This window comes from Osmerus eperlanus, chromosome 27 (assembly GCF_963692335.1).
Source record: "Osmerus eperlanus chromosome 27, fOsmEpe2.1, whole genome shotgun sequence".
Classification (NCBI taxonomy): Eukaryota; Metazoa; Chordata; class Actinopteri; order Osmeriformes; family Osmeridae; genus Osmerus; species Osmerus eperlanus.
In genome coordinates this window covers 4,622,894-4,639,457 of record NC_085044.1, presented here as the reverse complement: position 1 = coordinate 4,639,457, position 16,564 = coordinate 4,622,894, and the positions used below count along the sequence as shown (strand labels likewise).

At 43.5% G+C, this 16,564-nt stretch overlaps 1 long non-coding RNA gene across 2 annotated transcripts in view; it reads right to left on the bottom strand.

Annotated features, from left to right (window-relative positions):
• LOC134013803 (uncharacterized) overlaps window positions 1-16,564 on the bottom strand; it is a 43,852-nt gene that overhangs the window by 14,965 nt on the left and 12,323 nt on the right. Inside the window, exons 2-3 of one of the 2 annotated variants that reach the window (XR_009928978.1) lie at window positions 1,627-1,691; window positions 1,324-1,417 (exon numbers count right to left, since the gene is read on the bottom strand). This is a non-coding gene — a long non-coding RNA (uncharacterized LOC134013803). The remainder of the gene's footprint in view (window positions 1-1,323; window positions 1,418-1,626; window positions 1,692-16,564) is intronic. The other variant, XR_009928979.1, reaches the window with a different exon arrangement.

Below are 16,564 nucleotides of genomic sequence, written 5' to 3'. Positions count from 1 at the left end.
CATGCACGGTTGTTCTGGATCCCTCACCCTTCCTTCCAACAAATGATGGATCTGAATTGAGCAGGGTTTTGTGGTTGAGGAGATACGGTACAGTGAGGGTATTGTGTTACAGACAGCTTCAGTGATGGATGCCATGGGTGACGTTTTTCGAAAAATGCTCAACACAATTCTCACAACACTGAAGGAAACAAATGCTGTGCCCCACAGTAGAGAGACAGAGAGAGACAGAGAGAACGGCTACACTTTCAGAATGGCTCAAATGATACCCGTACACGGAATTCATTGAGGTCTACAAAATGCGGATGGGTCTCAACACGAGAACCCCAGTCTCTTCAGATAACCAACACATTTTTGAAAGACACCGATATCTCGTACGAATCATCCTCCCCGTCTCAAACGACTGGGCACAGCGTTTGCTGGGTGATGTCATGAGTGTGCTCCAAGGAAAGCTAGAAGGTTGTACAGTTAACTCCCAGGGTGTAATTCTAAACCATACAACCTACTACCTCAACCCGGATGCACACGTTTTCACTAGGCCTCCTCTTCTTTGTTTACGGTCCACGGGCGCGCTCTCCTGGGCTTTTGTCCGACGCATTTTCCTTTTGGCAGGGGATTCCGTCAAATTAAAAAAAGGCTGGGTGTCGCGCAAAGTGTTATCGTTTGCGACTCATTACAAACATTCGTTAGGTTCGACTGGTCAAAACGCAGCGCGCTTCCGGCAGTCGAGGATGACAGCACAACTTGCCACAGGACAACAGGTGCACATCACTACGACATGACTGAATATCTGACCCATTCATCTGACCGTGGCTAAGGGAGGGAATGTGAAACGTTGGAATGTAGTAAATAAAATCCAAATGAAACACTTTCGTTGTTCACACCACAATGACAGAGACCCTCAGAGGCGAGCTTGTGCGGTCAGATTTGCCACAAGATCGGATCTACGGGTTTGTGCCACGTGGTAAGCTTCAAAGTATTAAAGTAACTCGATATGATAAAGGATTCGTGAATGCTGTGTTTTGTGTTTGCAGTAGGACGTGAGGTGAGGGCTATTAAGAACCAGATACAGCTACATTAAGTATGAGACCATGTCCATGAGTGGAAGATGTGCAGATGAAACAATACAACAGGCCAAACTATAAAGTGCTGGACTGCAGAGTGTGGGTCAACTCAGTTTGTCTCTAAATTCTTTCTTCATTCAAAGGAAAATTAAAGGAAAATTATGAATTGATAGTTGTAGTTTGTAGGTAAACAGTCTCAAAACAGCATGCAATACAGTGATAAAGTACATCACAAATATGTTTGCTTTTGAACGGAACTCACTTTTTATTGATTTATTGAGTTTAAATCGAATCGAGACCGATACGGATGGGTCGATCGTCCATCAAGATAATCCCAACTCTGCTTTCTCAGAAGACTACAGAGAGAGAGAGAGAGCGCCATGAGGATATTACAAGCAAACCCATTGATTTCGTCTGGCCCAAAAACATGACCAAACAAGTCACATGTCAGGAGGGCCAACAGCACAGTGCCTTCTGCAAACAAGTGTAACAACTTTCGAAAGCTCCACAGGAAACGCAAGTGCAAAATATGAATGGTGTTTTTTGGTGAATGGTGATGACTTACTTGGTTGATTGTGTTTCTCTCAGGTGATTGATTTGTCCATGGTAATTTTCTTGCTTTCATCTCCTCTGGAAAGAAAAAAGGAAGAAAAAACTAGATTTATGGCTTGAACAAAAACCAGCAGTTAGACATCCTTCGACATTCTTTTTAAGTTCCAGATGAGGAACGATTCATTATGAGCAATAAATCAATGGCAACAGTGAAAGCTGAAGCACTTATCAAAATGGAACATGATGAAGCATGATGAATTCAATCAAACGAATTAGACAGAAATGGCTCAACATTTCATCAGTGTTTGTACAAGGACTTCTTTTGGAAAGTTGTTGTATTCAGCCACACTGGAAACTCACAAATACGAAACAGGCAGGAGGAAAGTGACTCGGTTCAGAATCACCAAAACGCTTCAGGTTATTTCCAAAAATTACATTTGCATGGAAGTCCATAATTCAGGGAATATAATAATGTGGAGGAGAGGTCTGTGTCCCAGTCTAGACCCCAGACGAGGCTAGCCAATCCTCCCTATGCCATCGGCTCTGAGGTTGTGGCAAAGCTTAGCCCAACTTAGCCCAGGCAGTAACAATCTAAAAGCCCATGGCAAGGAGCTGAATACATCTGCTGGATGGACAAGGGTTGCCAGAGTAATGGAGCGTGCCACGGTCAGCTACCAGTAACCGTGCCAACAACAGAGTTTCCCAAACAGCGGAAAATTCCCGCGGCCGCAGTGCGACAAAGCCAGGTAAAGAGTAATGGGACAGTGCCTGTGTCAATGCCACTTACCCAGGCTACTATCATGTTGGATTTATCATCTATTTGCTCTGGCTTTTTCCTCTGAAGCCCATTTTTTCTACCCGGCAACAAGCCGCCGGATTGAATGCGAATTAAAAAGCAATGCGACATGGGCGCCAGGCTAAACAAGCACTCCAAATAAAACGAAAAGGTTTGAGTTGTATTTCGCAGCTCAGTTCCGTGGCAAGTCGGGTTAAATTCAGCACCGCGCTGTCCGCCATTTTCTAAGCCAACACAAGAATGAAAGAAGAAAAAAAAGAAAAAATGAATAAAAACCTTTTGCCAGCATCGCATTCCAACTTTCCCCCTTCTGCTCCCTCTCTTTCTCTCCCTTCTGGCACCATTACAAAACCTTGGCTGGAAGGTCACATGGTTTCCTACCAGAGAGCTTGGGCATTCTCATAAAGCATTCTGCTGACATTGTGAAGACATCTTTTGTCTAAATCAAAACCTTAGCCCAGCCTGCCCCGAAAATTCGGCACCTTCAAGGGGGGGGCGGGGGGGGAGTCAGTGCAAAGGGGTGGCGTTAGGAGTCACGGCAACCCCTACCTGGCAGGCTGCCCATCATCTCGAGGTGGGGAGCAGGGGAGGCTAATGTGGTGTCGAGCAGGAATGCTCGGAGCCTTCCAAAGTCAATTTGATGTTCATGTTGGCCGCTTCAAATTCAGCTCCTCGACCGCACTCTTTTCGACTACGTAAATGAGAAAAGGCACAACTTGTGGTGCTCTGCAACACACAACTATGTGGGCCTGCCCCCCCTCCCCCTCCTTGCACACACACACACACGCAAACGTAAACGCAACTAGAAATAGCCCCCAAACGACAACTTTTCCCGTAATCGAAACACTATTTCTAGAGTGCAAGATGACAGAACTCACGTATTAGACTGAGAAAGGGTCGACAGCTGTGTTGGCACAGTGGACTCTAAGCAGGTCTTACATAGTGGCCTATGTAAAAGCACCAGCACACTAACATGGCAGCCATGAAAACAGGCTGTCCAATTAGCTCAGACCGTTTAGGAGCATGTTTCAAATAGATTGCCTTTTACCAATTTTGCAAGGGTACAGCAGACTGATCATAACGATAATTTGGTCACAGAAAGGCAGCTTGGCCTGAAAATACACAAAGCTGAGATACAAATGGCAGTATCGAAATGAGACCGATACCAGATATCAATAACATGGCAGTGTCAGGTTCTATCAAACTGATTGCGGTTCAAACTGGGCAGGGATACTTGTGGAATTAACTGCTATGGATTGCAGATATCCCACAAGATCGGATAGTTTGCTGTTCTATGGTTTCCTGATGGGTGTCCCATGAATACACATCATGGAGAAAGCTACTCTTACTATTGTAGTTTATTGGATCCTTACAGTAGGAGCCAGAACGAGTCAGTCGGTTCATGGCAATAACTTAAGCATATGACATGTACCTCTGGCTCTAACAGAGCGAGGCATTCACCAGGGAGGAGATCTAATGTATGCCACAAAACCCTCTTTTACATGTGTTTCCCCCCACATAATTTAGCCTTAAATCTAAACTGCTGAACATGTGCCGTGCTTGCTCACCTCCTGTGATGATTACAACACTGTCTGTCAGTGTCTGGCATGCCAGACAAGGGCTTGTCTCCTCCACTTTACAAATTCATATTTATACATCTTTGTGTCGGTATTTCAGCAACACGATAAGAAATGTTGCCATTTACAAAGTTGGACACGCTAAGGGCCAGAGAGTATACTAGTATATGGCCACATAATAGGTCTGCGTGGTAACCATAAGTCATTCATGCGTCATCCATTGTCCAGCCAGTGGGCCTCATCTTTTATCACGGCCAGTGGGGTGACCGGTCGAGTGTCCAGAGCCGATTTTTTATAGGCAGAGTAATAGGAGTCTCGGACAAAGGGGCTGAACAGGATTTTGAGACTCATCTGGTTCCACATCCATTAAACAGACTCAGCTGAAACAGATCCAAAACAGCCCATCACCACCTCCCTTTCCTGCACCCCCCCACTGAGGGGAGGGAGGGGGTCATTTCATATCCTGAGAGGCAGGAGACCAGGGTCAGAGTTCAAATAAGACCGGGGTGTGTGTGTGTGTGGGTTTTTTTTTTGCATCCCCTGCGATGGAATATACCATCACAAACCAGACAGGGGTGAAAAATCAGACACACCTCCTCCCAGTAATGTGAAAAATGAAGATTTAGTTGACTCGAGAGACAGCAAGTGAAAAACGCTTACTTCAAAAGAGAATTGGACATGAATTTATTGATAAAATTGCAAAAGTACCCCTTTGCATTATGGAACGCTGGTTACCACAAAACCGAGGACGACAATTCTGATGAAATCTGGTGAGCTAGCCCATAAAAGGCAGCCTTTCTGTCTGAAGACTAATATACTGTGCTGCTGCATGAACATACACACATGCAATTTCACCACATTTCTGAGGCATGTCATTTGCCGCCAGAGTAAAATGTCAAACATTATTTTTACATGGCTTGTTAATCTTCACCACAAGCCTGATCTACAGGCAGCCTAAGCTCTGGGGGAAGATAATATCCGCAGTTTTATTCTCTAAAGGCTCACCAGAGAGACACACAGTTATTTTTGTCTCAAAGCCAGCGAGTCCGCCCTTATCACCACTAATTTAATGTTGCCTCAAGCCATGACACAAAAACAGACAACAGGTTAATCCAGACTATAATCAGAGAGGCCAAACCTCGGGAGGGAACTGTACAGGTCCATGTCTGTTTATTCACGGGGAACGTACAGCATGTTTCTGACAATAGGTCAACTCTGTGCTACCTCTCCTAAAAATGCAGGGGGGGGGGGTATCGTTCGTTAAACTAGAACTATGTTTTTTAAATCAAAGATTCTATGACCGAGGAAGCCTTCATAGTTTCTTTTGGAGTCTTGAGAGAAAGAAAAAAAAAACTCTCCTGAAAAACAAAGTAGCATACAGTGAGAAAGGGGTGAGAGGGTTTGAGGTTGTGCACACAAGCTTCACTGGTTTTCCCCTATTGAGAGGCCTGGCCTTGCCTTGGTCTGGCCCCACTCCTTAAATGCTAACAGAGGTTTGCCAGGCAGGGAGCCAGGACTATGACTTTCCCTGACCTGCCTGTCAGTCGATCCTGCTGCCTAGCGCCAGACTAAACACTGACACTTTTAGCGAGGCTCATTGGCTGCAGCTGGCCACACTGGGGCCAATCAGCAGAGAGGAAGGGAGGGCTGGGAGATGAGGACCAGGGTTCTGAGTGGTGGGGAGAGTGAGAGGCTGTGTGGAGATAAGGGACAAAAAAATAAAAATAAAGATTTTCAACCAACCAGGTACGACTGACTTGAAACAAGGAGCGATTTCAAAAGAAACCCTGTACAATGCTAAATCTTGATTTTTTTCTGTGGTCTTGACAAAAGATGTTTCCCAATCACTCCATTGTCTGTTTGCTTCACAAGGAAACCAATAACATAGAAAAGGTTGTCTCACGGTGATTTGGTAAAGAGAAGCCAGCAGTTGACCCTGGAGGAAGATTGGGCACAGATAATCCCTATAACTTGAACCCACCTAAAACAAAACTGCTTCTTAAGGGGAGGGGTCTTGGCGTTAATTAAGATAAGATGAACAGTAGTGGCATTGAGTTAAAGTCATTATGCCAAGGATAAATAGGGATGCCTTTGCAAAGGAAGCAATGGGGGGAGCAGAACAATAACAAACTGAAAGGACATCAGTATGTGAATGGTGGCGAATTGATTACCTGGTTGGAACAGCGTTCCAGATAGGGCCCGTTATCAGACCTTGTGCTTTTAGCATCACTATAAAGGATCAATATCTAATGAATTTCAAACGTCTGAATTTGGGAAGCATAAATGCATCTTACACATGAGTGCATACATTCTCAATGTGGATCAATGAATATGGCATTACACAGTGCTGGATAAATGCATCGTCTTAATTGACCTGAGCGTTTTTTTATTTTTGTATTAATTCAAAAGACAATTTAAATGGATTGGATTTCTATGGCACCTTTTGTCCGGGATCTCTTATGACTCGGCTTTTAATTACCACTGCTGGTTCATATCAGGCTGCCCAGGAATGACAACAAAAGCAGTGCAGAAATGCTAATTTTGGACATTCGATAAGCATTGATAGGCTTGATACAATTGCTATTATGCAGAGATGGAAGGCTGAGATCACAACGACATCCCACTAGGAGTGGCATGTGCCAAGCTAAGTTCTGCCTGTTACTGTTGAGGAATGGGTGTCCACAAGACGCAATAACTACAGAACCACAAGATAAACCATGTAGAAACTTGTTTCTTTAACCTTCTCAAGGAAGAAACGGAATGGATACGGTATATTTGACGTTTGCCAATAACCTGCAAAAAAATAAAAAACGACCATCGACCTAAATTGTTTCAACCCTGGGACAGTCTACAGTCTATCACTCGCGAGGAAAAGTTGTTCATAAATATGTCAGAACCACAAACCCCACTATAATTTAAACCACAAGATGTTTTCCATAGTTACTCTGCAGACGGTGTACAGGGCAGGCTATCATATAGAGTGATACATTTCTCATTTGGCAGGCAGAGGAGGTAGTTTTCATAATGATACCTTTTCTCTGCACATCCTTACCAAACGCTGTCCCACAGATAATCCCCTGCCCAGCCTCTCATTATCAAAGCAATGGACTGACAATGGAGGAAGAGACACAGGACATTACTCAAATTAGTGTAAGCCTTTGGAAAAATATATTGCCTGCTTTAAGACTGCAATTAGCCTCTTTGCGAAGCAGTCAGACACAATTAGCAAGAACAAGTCAATAAGGTAGAACTCATAATACATGGGATATGTATTCGTAGTTGAATTGTTTTTAAATGACTACTTGCGCTTAAGGTATCTTCCCTCCTGGCACCGAGCAGGATTGTGTGAGTCTTAACAGCTCCTGCAGTAGCTAATAGAGCAGGTGACATGCAGGTGAATCAGCGGTATTGCCTCACAATGAGGGGGAAGACCATTAGACTGTAATTGGCTTTCTTTGCACCGTCTGAAAAGGTACGGTAGGCATGAACTGAATGCTTAAGATGGTCACTGCATAATTTTGCCACAGTTTTTGCTGTCAGAGACATTTGTATAGTGTAGCTTGAATACATTTTGGAATACTTAAACCAGGTCTTGTTTTCACAATACATTTAAGGACTGGGTCATGACATGATAATTATCTGCTCTTTGCCCAAGTATAGTTACATGGGAATTCTAGAGCATTAAATAGCTATTTTTTCTCCTTTTGGAACTGTTTAACTTCCAGCAACAAATGTTGCTATTTTTATTTTCTCCCATTTCTGAAACTAAATCGTTGGGGATATCTCAACAGTTCTGTCACACTATTAACTGCACCTGGTATTTTGTTACTGTAGTATGAATTACTGCAGAAACATTATTTTGTCAGGTACGATACTCCCTGCTTGACTCTACATTTACAGCTAATTAATGTTCACGAGAAGCATGGCATATTTTCAGGATAAAAATATATATATTTACGATGAACACATTTTCTTGACCTTGTTCAACATGAGAAGTCTACTGTGCTTCCTCACTATTAGTATGTGGCTTTGAATACAAGCATCAGCTAAATTCATAATATGCAAGAACAAAAAAAGTGACATAAAGCCATCTTGAAATACACAACCAATACTCCCCAAAAAGGATCCTAGTAAATATGACTTGGATGCAGTGATATTTCATCTGTGCACGTTGGCAGAATGGAAGTAGCATTTCCACGTATCTAAACTGTAGCGACAAAAATATATTTAGGAAAATACGAAGACATTTGTCCCAGAGGTTGGACTGAGCTGAACGTGCCCTACCACTGTGAGGTCCACGTGCAAGATTAATTTCAGGTTTTGTCAACACGTTGCAAATGTTTAATATTCGAACGCAGCTGGGGCGAATCATAGCCGAGAGTTGGCCCGAAGTTCATGTTCATCCAATTGGAATTAAAACATTTGTCTTCCAATAGCATCTCTGTGGCCAGCCTGAACAAAAGACTGTGAAACTCTAGCATAGCCTGGAGGAAGGCTCAGCCAGAGTACGAGGGGAAGGGGGCAGGGGGGCTGCGGTGGGGGAGGAGGAGGAGGAGAGGATGGGGTTGCAGTCAGAGATGTGTTCCTGCTTAAACATGTGACTGCTCACTAAAAAGCCCATGTAGCTGCTCCGGAGCGCGCTGCGTGTCAGTCATCCATGATCCCAGGCAGAGCAAACAGGAAGGGACAGAGCGGTGGATTAGACGGCAGCCTGGTGTTTCCACTGGGGGGCCTCCCCTGCTGTGCTACATGTTCCCCGCTCCCTTTGTCTGACGTTAACCCGTTAAATCCCACGGAAGAGAGGCCATTCAGACCCAGTGTCACTCGCCCCGGGGGGGCATTTTCTGTGGAACAATGATCTTAAAGGGGTTACATAGCATTGCCACTGATTCTACCACCCCCCCCCCCCCCCCCCCCACACACACACACACACCACCACCACCCCTTTGTTTGTTTCCTGGGAGGTTTGTATATTTAATTATGATCATGCGTCATCTCAAGTTATGGCGGACACGTTGAAACGACGCTCTGCTTCGACAATCCCTTTCTGACCTTCTAACAAGACTTCCATCGCCAAATCGTTATTAGCAGGCACAAAGCATTCACTACCGCTGATTGGGATGTACAGGTACACAGGGATAACATTTGGACCACAATCTAGAGTGTTGTGTGACTGTTCATCAAGGTATGCCCAAGTGCGTGGCTATGTTTGACAGATAAAACACATACACTGTGGTGTTGATACATTGTGAGACAGTGATGCACATCGAGAGAAAAGTGTAATTACTGCAGTAACCCTCTCTATGATTAATGATGTGGAGCTTTGAAACCAGTACTTTGGGCCAATAGCAAATTAGCATGTTAAAAATAGCAGCTGATGTGAACAGGTCTGGTAGACCAGAGCCCTCGAATGTGTTTCAGTGTGTATTTATGTAGAGTTTAGGGACACACATGGTTAACCAGGTCTAATAACCCAATTAGTGTTCTCCTCTCATCCATGTACACAGTCCAGCACTGTGTAGAGTATGTATGGGGGCCTGTGTGTCCATACTAAGCATTGTAGGTTTCTACTGTAAATGAGGTGTTGGTTTTAACAGTAGTATGACACAGAGGCCAATAAATCTAAAAAACACAAAAAACACTACCAAACAGCATTGTTTTTTACCATTAAATGTTACTACTTAACAAAAAATATATAATATTAACTTACGACAAATGCCTTTGTAAAACACCGTCTGAACTGAAAGAATATTTGAAGTTGATGTTAGTCATTCTTTTTAGGGCAATTTAAGATACTAAGAGACAAGAGCGATATAATTTCCTTGTTTACAGAACATGAGCAAATCATCCAGTTATTAAATGTTGTGTCTTTACCAAGTAAGGTATGGAACAATTTAACTGAAATATGATAGACTCTATAGTCATGCCCTGGCTAAATCTACAATAGTGATTTGATTAATGTGCCTAGCAAGATGTAATCCTTGCATTTAGGGATAATAACATAATAGCATAAATTAAGGATGACAACCATAACGTGGAACAACAATATAAAGAAAATAATTTGACATGTTTCTAGGCTACACAAATTATTGCTGTGGATTCCTGAAATTCAGTTGACATTACACTATAAAACACACACACACACACACACACACACACACACACACACACACACACACACACACACACACACACACACACACACACACACACAGTGTACTGCGAAAATGTATTTCATCCTATAATCATTGTTCCGGTTTCCCCCCAGGTGATTTCATGATTAGAAAAGCAGCCTTGGCTGGGTCTGTGCTTCTAGATATGTCTGTGGTGCTCTCAGCAGAACTCTTAGAAGGTCTCTTGGACATCCGAAAATTAAGTCAAGTTCACATTGCAAGTCAAACACTGTTGGCATTACTGCACTGCAGTATGCATAACCATTTTTTTTTTGATCACCACAATCTGCCTGCCCCCACCCACACCCCACTCAGATGAAGTGCACTTGACTCCGACCCAATGGCACTCCTTAACCACCATCAAACAAAATGCCTTTCAGTGACAACAGTATTGGTCTGTTTTTTTTCTGTTTTTTTTCTGTGAGGACCAGGAACTTAAAATAGAAATGAGGCAGGGGTCTCTATGCTCCATCAACATCTGGGGGTAACACACAGTAAAAGCTACTCAAGATTGATGACAGGACATTACAGGGCCTAAATATACACTTTATCAGTCAAAATAGACAGAAGAATCTTCCTCTGAACACATAGCGTTATACTATATATTTTATTTTGCAATTTATTTTTACCTAAATATATTTGAGAATTCTTTACGACAAGTTTTGATCTTATTACTTTTCTATACAGTCTGTACATCCATTTTCTCCCCCTTAAATGCCTTTATGTAGACTTGTATATTATACACTCCTACAAACGTAACCTAATGTTCCAGCACTTATCTTCAATCACAAGTGAATCTTTGCTTTGTTCAAATACTGATTAAATGTTCCATTAAATGCAATGCATGTGGCTTCTTTCAATCACTAGGAATTGGATGTGTGTGTGTGTGTGTGAATCAGTTCAAAGCCTAACAAGCAGCTTCGAGTCTTTTTTAATAACACTAAATCAAAGAGCACACATGGCCGTCCTTCTGAGAGCCCGAGATAATTAAAAGCCCAGAAGAAGATGGTCAAACAGTGTCAACGGGCCGTGCAAACCACAGATCAACCGCCTCCGTTTCCGAAACGAGGACGATAATAGAGAACAGAGATGATGCTCAAAAGGGGAAAAGGCCAGGACACTGCAGTCACCACGCCAAGCTAACGACAAAAAAAACAGATTTGTTTCGTCTCTTTCTCCCCCGTCTCACGTGAGATAGTTTCATCTCGAAATAAAAGATTCTGACCCGTAAATACATCTTGAGTCTCCGAATCCAGCCTCCACGGGCACAAAATCACTGCGTAGAAAAGGAGTGCTCGCGCAGAGCGTGGACCCCCCCCCCCCTCGACTCCCTTTCTCGCCGCGCTAACGTTAGTGTTCGTTTCTCTTATTGGTATTTAATCCGGTCGCAGCTCCCTGAGCAGGTGAAGTCAGCCAAAGACTTTCCCACGGTCCCTGGGAGCAAATCCTCCGCCCCGAGCCCTTCCTCGGGGGCGGCCATCTGTCCGCTCTGTTTGGAGTGTGTTAGGGGGGCGAGCATCAGCTGCTGCGGCCAAATTCAACGTTCCGACGCTCCCCCTGCCTCCTACTTCTCTCCTCCGTAGAGAACGACAACAAAACAAGCTCGCCACACACAGCAACGGGTTCAAACGCAAAACAAACAAACAAACAAACGTGAATTGGGAATTTGAACGTGGTTTTTCACAAATACCCCCCCCAAAAAATGACCCTGTCTATGATTTGATTGTAACAGACTATAAAAATACGACTATACCTTTGGGACTTTTTTTGTACTCTTTACAACATTGTAATGTTGACAGTGTTCCAAAAATATATATTTTATAGGAATAGTTTAAGATGAATGAAAAAATGGAGAGCTACGCAGGAAAATAAAAAGATTAGGCAACAAATGTGCACAGAAAGATCCGCACAGCGTTATTTGTTTAGATTATACACCCATTCTATTTATTTAACAACTCTTGGCCAAACGTAAATGTTGATGTCTGGGGCGAATTCTCATTAAGAATACCTCCTCACCTTCCAACAAAAGAGTTCACCACATAAACCTTGACCTTTGCTCTTTCAGAGTATAAATCATCTACGCTAGCGACTTCCACAGAACAATACAACTCATGGACAAAAGCTGCTTTAACCGAGACCCCCCCCCCCCCAAAAAAAAAAAACACACAAAAAAGATAGAAAGATGAAAAATAACGTCTCACCTCACGCCCCAAAAAATATCTTACTTTGAATCTTGAACACGGCGATCATGTGACGTACTTCTTTCCTTCCTGCCGCCCCCATCCCCAAAGCATCCCCCTCTCTCTCTCTCTCTCTCTCTTTCCTCCTCCCCACCTCAAACTGCCATGTGCTATCATTTTATTTCCCACTCAAAGAGCGACTCGCTGTGGATCTGCTCCTTTGCACCGGCCCGCCCGCAATTTTAAAATGCGTGACACTGCCTCAGAGGGAGCATGAGAACCAAGTTTCCTCAATAGCAGGGTCCCCCATACCCGGCCCGTAACCATGGAAGCAGATGCCTGCCCTCCCCGGCCCTCCTTACCTCCTGGAAGCCGTGGGCTGTGAGCTGCTCCGTCAGTGAAAAGAGGGCACGCCTGTCTTTCTCCTCGCTCTGACCGAACTTGCCCCGCTCCTCAAAAGGAGCCATTGAACAGGTCACTGGTCTAGACTTGTTTGCACGGTCCAGGGAGCAGCCTTGATGTAACCCTTGCTCTCCTCTCTCTTTCTCTCTCTCTCTCTCCTCCGCCTGCCACGCCGGCCGTCCAGCGACTGCAGACTGTGGAGGGGTGGCGGAGGGGGGGGGGGGGGGTTGGGGGGGACATCGGAGACGTGGATTTGAAAAGGAGCCCCCCGTCCGATTTTGCCATTGTGCCTTTTCATTCATCGATCGAATGAATATCGAACCTTCTGTCCGTGCATGTGTGAAACGGATAGCTTAGCAAGCGTTTTCTTGTTTCTACCTCAGGTCTGTGTTGTGCGCCAGACCTGGGATTCTTTTTTCGCTCTCACTTGTAAGACCGTCGTTTTCCTTTCCGTGTGTTTTTCATACTGTTCCGAACCCCCCGAAAATCATGTATTTTAGTTTAAAAACGGATTTATAAAGTTGAACTTTGATTACAAGTCCCTGAATCATCGTTTCATACTGCCCATATTGCATTGTGAATGCAATCAATGTTTCATAGAACTAAGAGTTTCATAATGTAATAGTGTAATCTAAGAAAAGCACTTAAAACTACGCAAACCAACAAATCAATCATTTGTCCTAATTTATTTAGGAGGTTTTTTAATTTTAGAGAAGAAACACGGCAGGAAACCTTATACCCAGTCTTAATTTTGTTATAGTCCACATAATGTGATACTATATAGTATTGCATAAAACTATTGTCCACAATTTGAATTCCAAATGAATGAACATTAGCTGTTGAGAATGAACCAATGTAAACATTTTATCTCAAGGACTCTCTATTCTTAAGTCAGAATAGGCCATCTGAAAGCAATAAAGCTTTTAATAAAGCGAAAATGATAGCTGTCATTACAGTTTGTGTCTTCAGGTAGTCTCATGTCCTGCTGTGAGATCATGTTTACCGTGAGTATGGGTTTTTAATAGAAAGGGGGGGGGCGCAGGGGGTAGACTTGCGTGTGTGTGTGTGTGTGAGAGAGAGACAGAGCAGCTCTGAGTATCACATATTGTGTAGAAAAACTAGCCTAGGTTAGGGGGTGAATGTCAATATTTTACCATTGAATAATTAGCACTGTCGTCCATTTAAAACAAAAGAACCCCTCCTTTTGTCTAATTCAAATCAAATGGCATTTATTATTTATGTCTTTTTTTAAAAAAATTATTACAAATATTTTAGAAATTAAATATAGCAAATATCAGAAAATGCCAACACTTTATTGGTTTAATCGTTTACAGACATGTAAACTTTTGATTTTGAGAATCACCTGAATTACATTTGCATCTGAATTGATCATATTTGAAAGCAAAGTACTAGTTCACTTTCGTTGGATGAAATATGCAAGCTGTTAAATAAGTTAAATAGACGAACATTTCGAAATAAATGTATAGGTTCACTTGTAGACAAGTCAAAATGTAGGGTCCAAAAATCAGTACTCCACGAAACATGTTGCTATGGAAGGGTTTGTGAAGGAGGGGGGGGGGGCGGGTTGGGACAAAACAGGGCAGAAAATTAGCAAATTCAAAGACAGAGGAAAGAGAGACCAAAGGAACCAGTGGAGTGAGAAAACAAAAGGCATTGTGGCCCCAGGATCCTCAAAACAATCCCGGCTGCCTCCACAATAATCCCCGGCCTGCTAGTGGCTGGGCCACAGCCACCACACACCCAACACGGCACAAGCAAACAGAGGGATCTGAGGTCGGTGCCACCTAGATGTGGCTGGAACACATATAGAAGATAGGGACCACAGGCATCGGATGAATCCTGCTGGGAACCAGGATATAAACCTTTCTTTATAACCACTGGGATTTATATTGGGACCCATCTAATAAGCTAAATGTTGACACACGTTTTCTGGAGAAAATAAATATTGAATAATCATTTTTATGTGCATTAATAGTTGAAATATTTAGATAGTTAGGATAGCACGTGTCCTTGTCGTTTTAAAGTATGAGAATAAAACGAAAACATCTTAAAAAACAAGAGTATCCGTATATCGCCTGTAATAACTTGCCGATTTAAAATTGCACACGCAATTCATTAATTCAAGGGAGTGAGAATTTAGGCAAATTAGAAATATAGAAATAGAAATATGTGATTGAAGGAAAATGTAATGAAATCACATTGAGTTTATTTGCCATTTGTAAGGCACAGGTCTCTCTCAAACCAGATATCTGCACCGTTTTCAAACTAGTAAACAGAAAGGCTAAACGAAGATAAAATAAAAGATCCATATGATGCTCAGATCCACCATAGATCTGGGGCTACCCGACAGGGAGGGTAGGAGTGTTACGATGGGGCCCTGAGGCTGGAAGATGGGAAAACACACACACACAGCGTCAGCGGTAGGAACGAGGGCCCAAGGAGGCTAGCGGAGCATGGAGCAATGTCCCACATAGACAGGCCAAACCAGACACGAAAATGACCAATCTCCTTTTCTCCTTTCTATATATTCATCTGTCTGCCTCTCCCAGACACTCACACACACAGACACACGTGAGATAATAATTAAGCAAAGTATTTACCAAATAACATTTAAATGACAGCTTACTTTTTTGTCTCGTGTCTAGAGATCTATTTTACACCAGTTAATAAAGGGATGTTATTGAAATGTTTATGGGTGGGTCATTATCATGGAACATAGCCTACAAAATTCAATACAAAGGGCTCCTGAAAAAATAAATGCTATTCATTTACAAAGTATTAAAAAAAGTTGGACAAAAAAATATGGCCTACATTCACTTTGATTTCCAGAGAATTACAAACAAGTGCAGTGAGGAATCGCATATGCCATTTTAATGGAATCAATTCACTTCAACAGCTACTCAACTTAACCTTGACCACTTGAGGAAAAGCAGAAGAGAACCAAGCGAGCGTTCAGCTCTGGGCGAGCAAGTCTGCCTTGATACTGCCCATACTCTGGGCCATCCATCACATTTGGGTCTTAATTGAATGACAGCAGAACAAAAATCGATTAAAAAGGTAACAGGAGACGGATTTGGATTTCCTCACACAAGTCACTGTCTGGGCCTCTTTCATCTACCTCCCTCCCACCCATCCACCCATCCACCCACCCCTCTCCTCATCACAGGCCGCATCTTCGTGGGCCGGCCCCCGTGACCTGAAAGCAAACAAGCCGTCCCATCATCGCCACAGTCCTGCCTGGAGACTGCCTGGGTATTAGCAGGCTCCTGCGGCAGATACAACAGCATCTCTTCATTTACATTTAGTCATTTAGCAGACGGTCTTATCCAGAGCGACTTACAGTAAGTACAAGGACATTCCCCCGAGGCAAGTAGGGTGAAGTTTCTTGCCCAAGGACACAACGTCATTGGCACGGCCGGGAATCGAACCAACAACCTACTGTTTAATAGCCCGACTCCCTAACCGCTCAGCCATCTGACTCCCTGGAGCCAGATGGCTCCCCAGAGGAGGGGTTCGCCCCAGGACCCTGGCAGTAAGACACCCCCATCAACCCACAGAGAATGCGGGGAGATGACAGAGAAGTTATGATGGCGGCATTCAGGCGGACAGCTTCCTCCCTACGCTTTCTCTATTCTTGTGGAGCTTTCTGGCTGCCGATTGGACAGGCAGCTTCCAACGTGACTCCTGGGGGGAGGGGAGGGGGGGGGGTCACATGTGACATGGCTGTATAACTGATCCATGTGGTTTGGCTGGGGAGGGGACACACAATCTGCCTGCCTAATATTACCCCTTTAATACACAC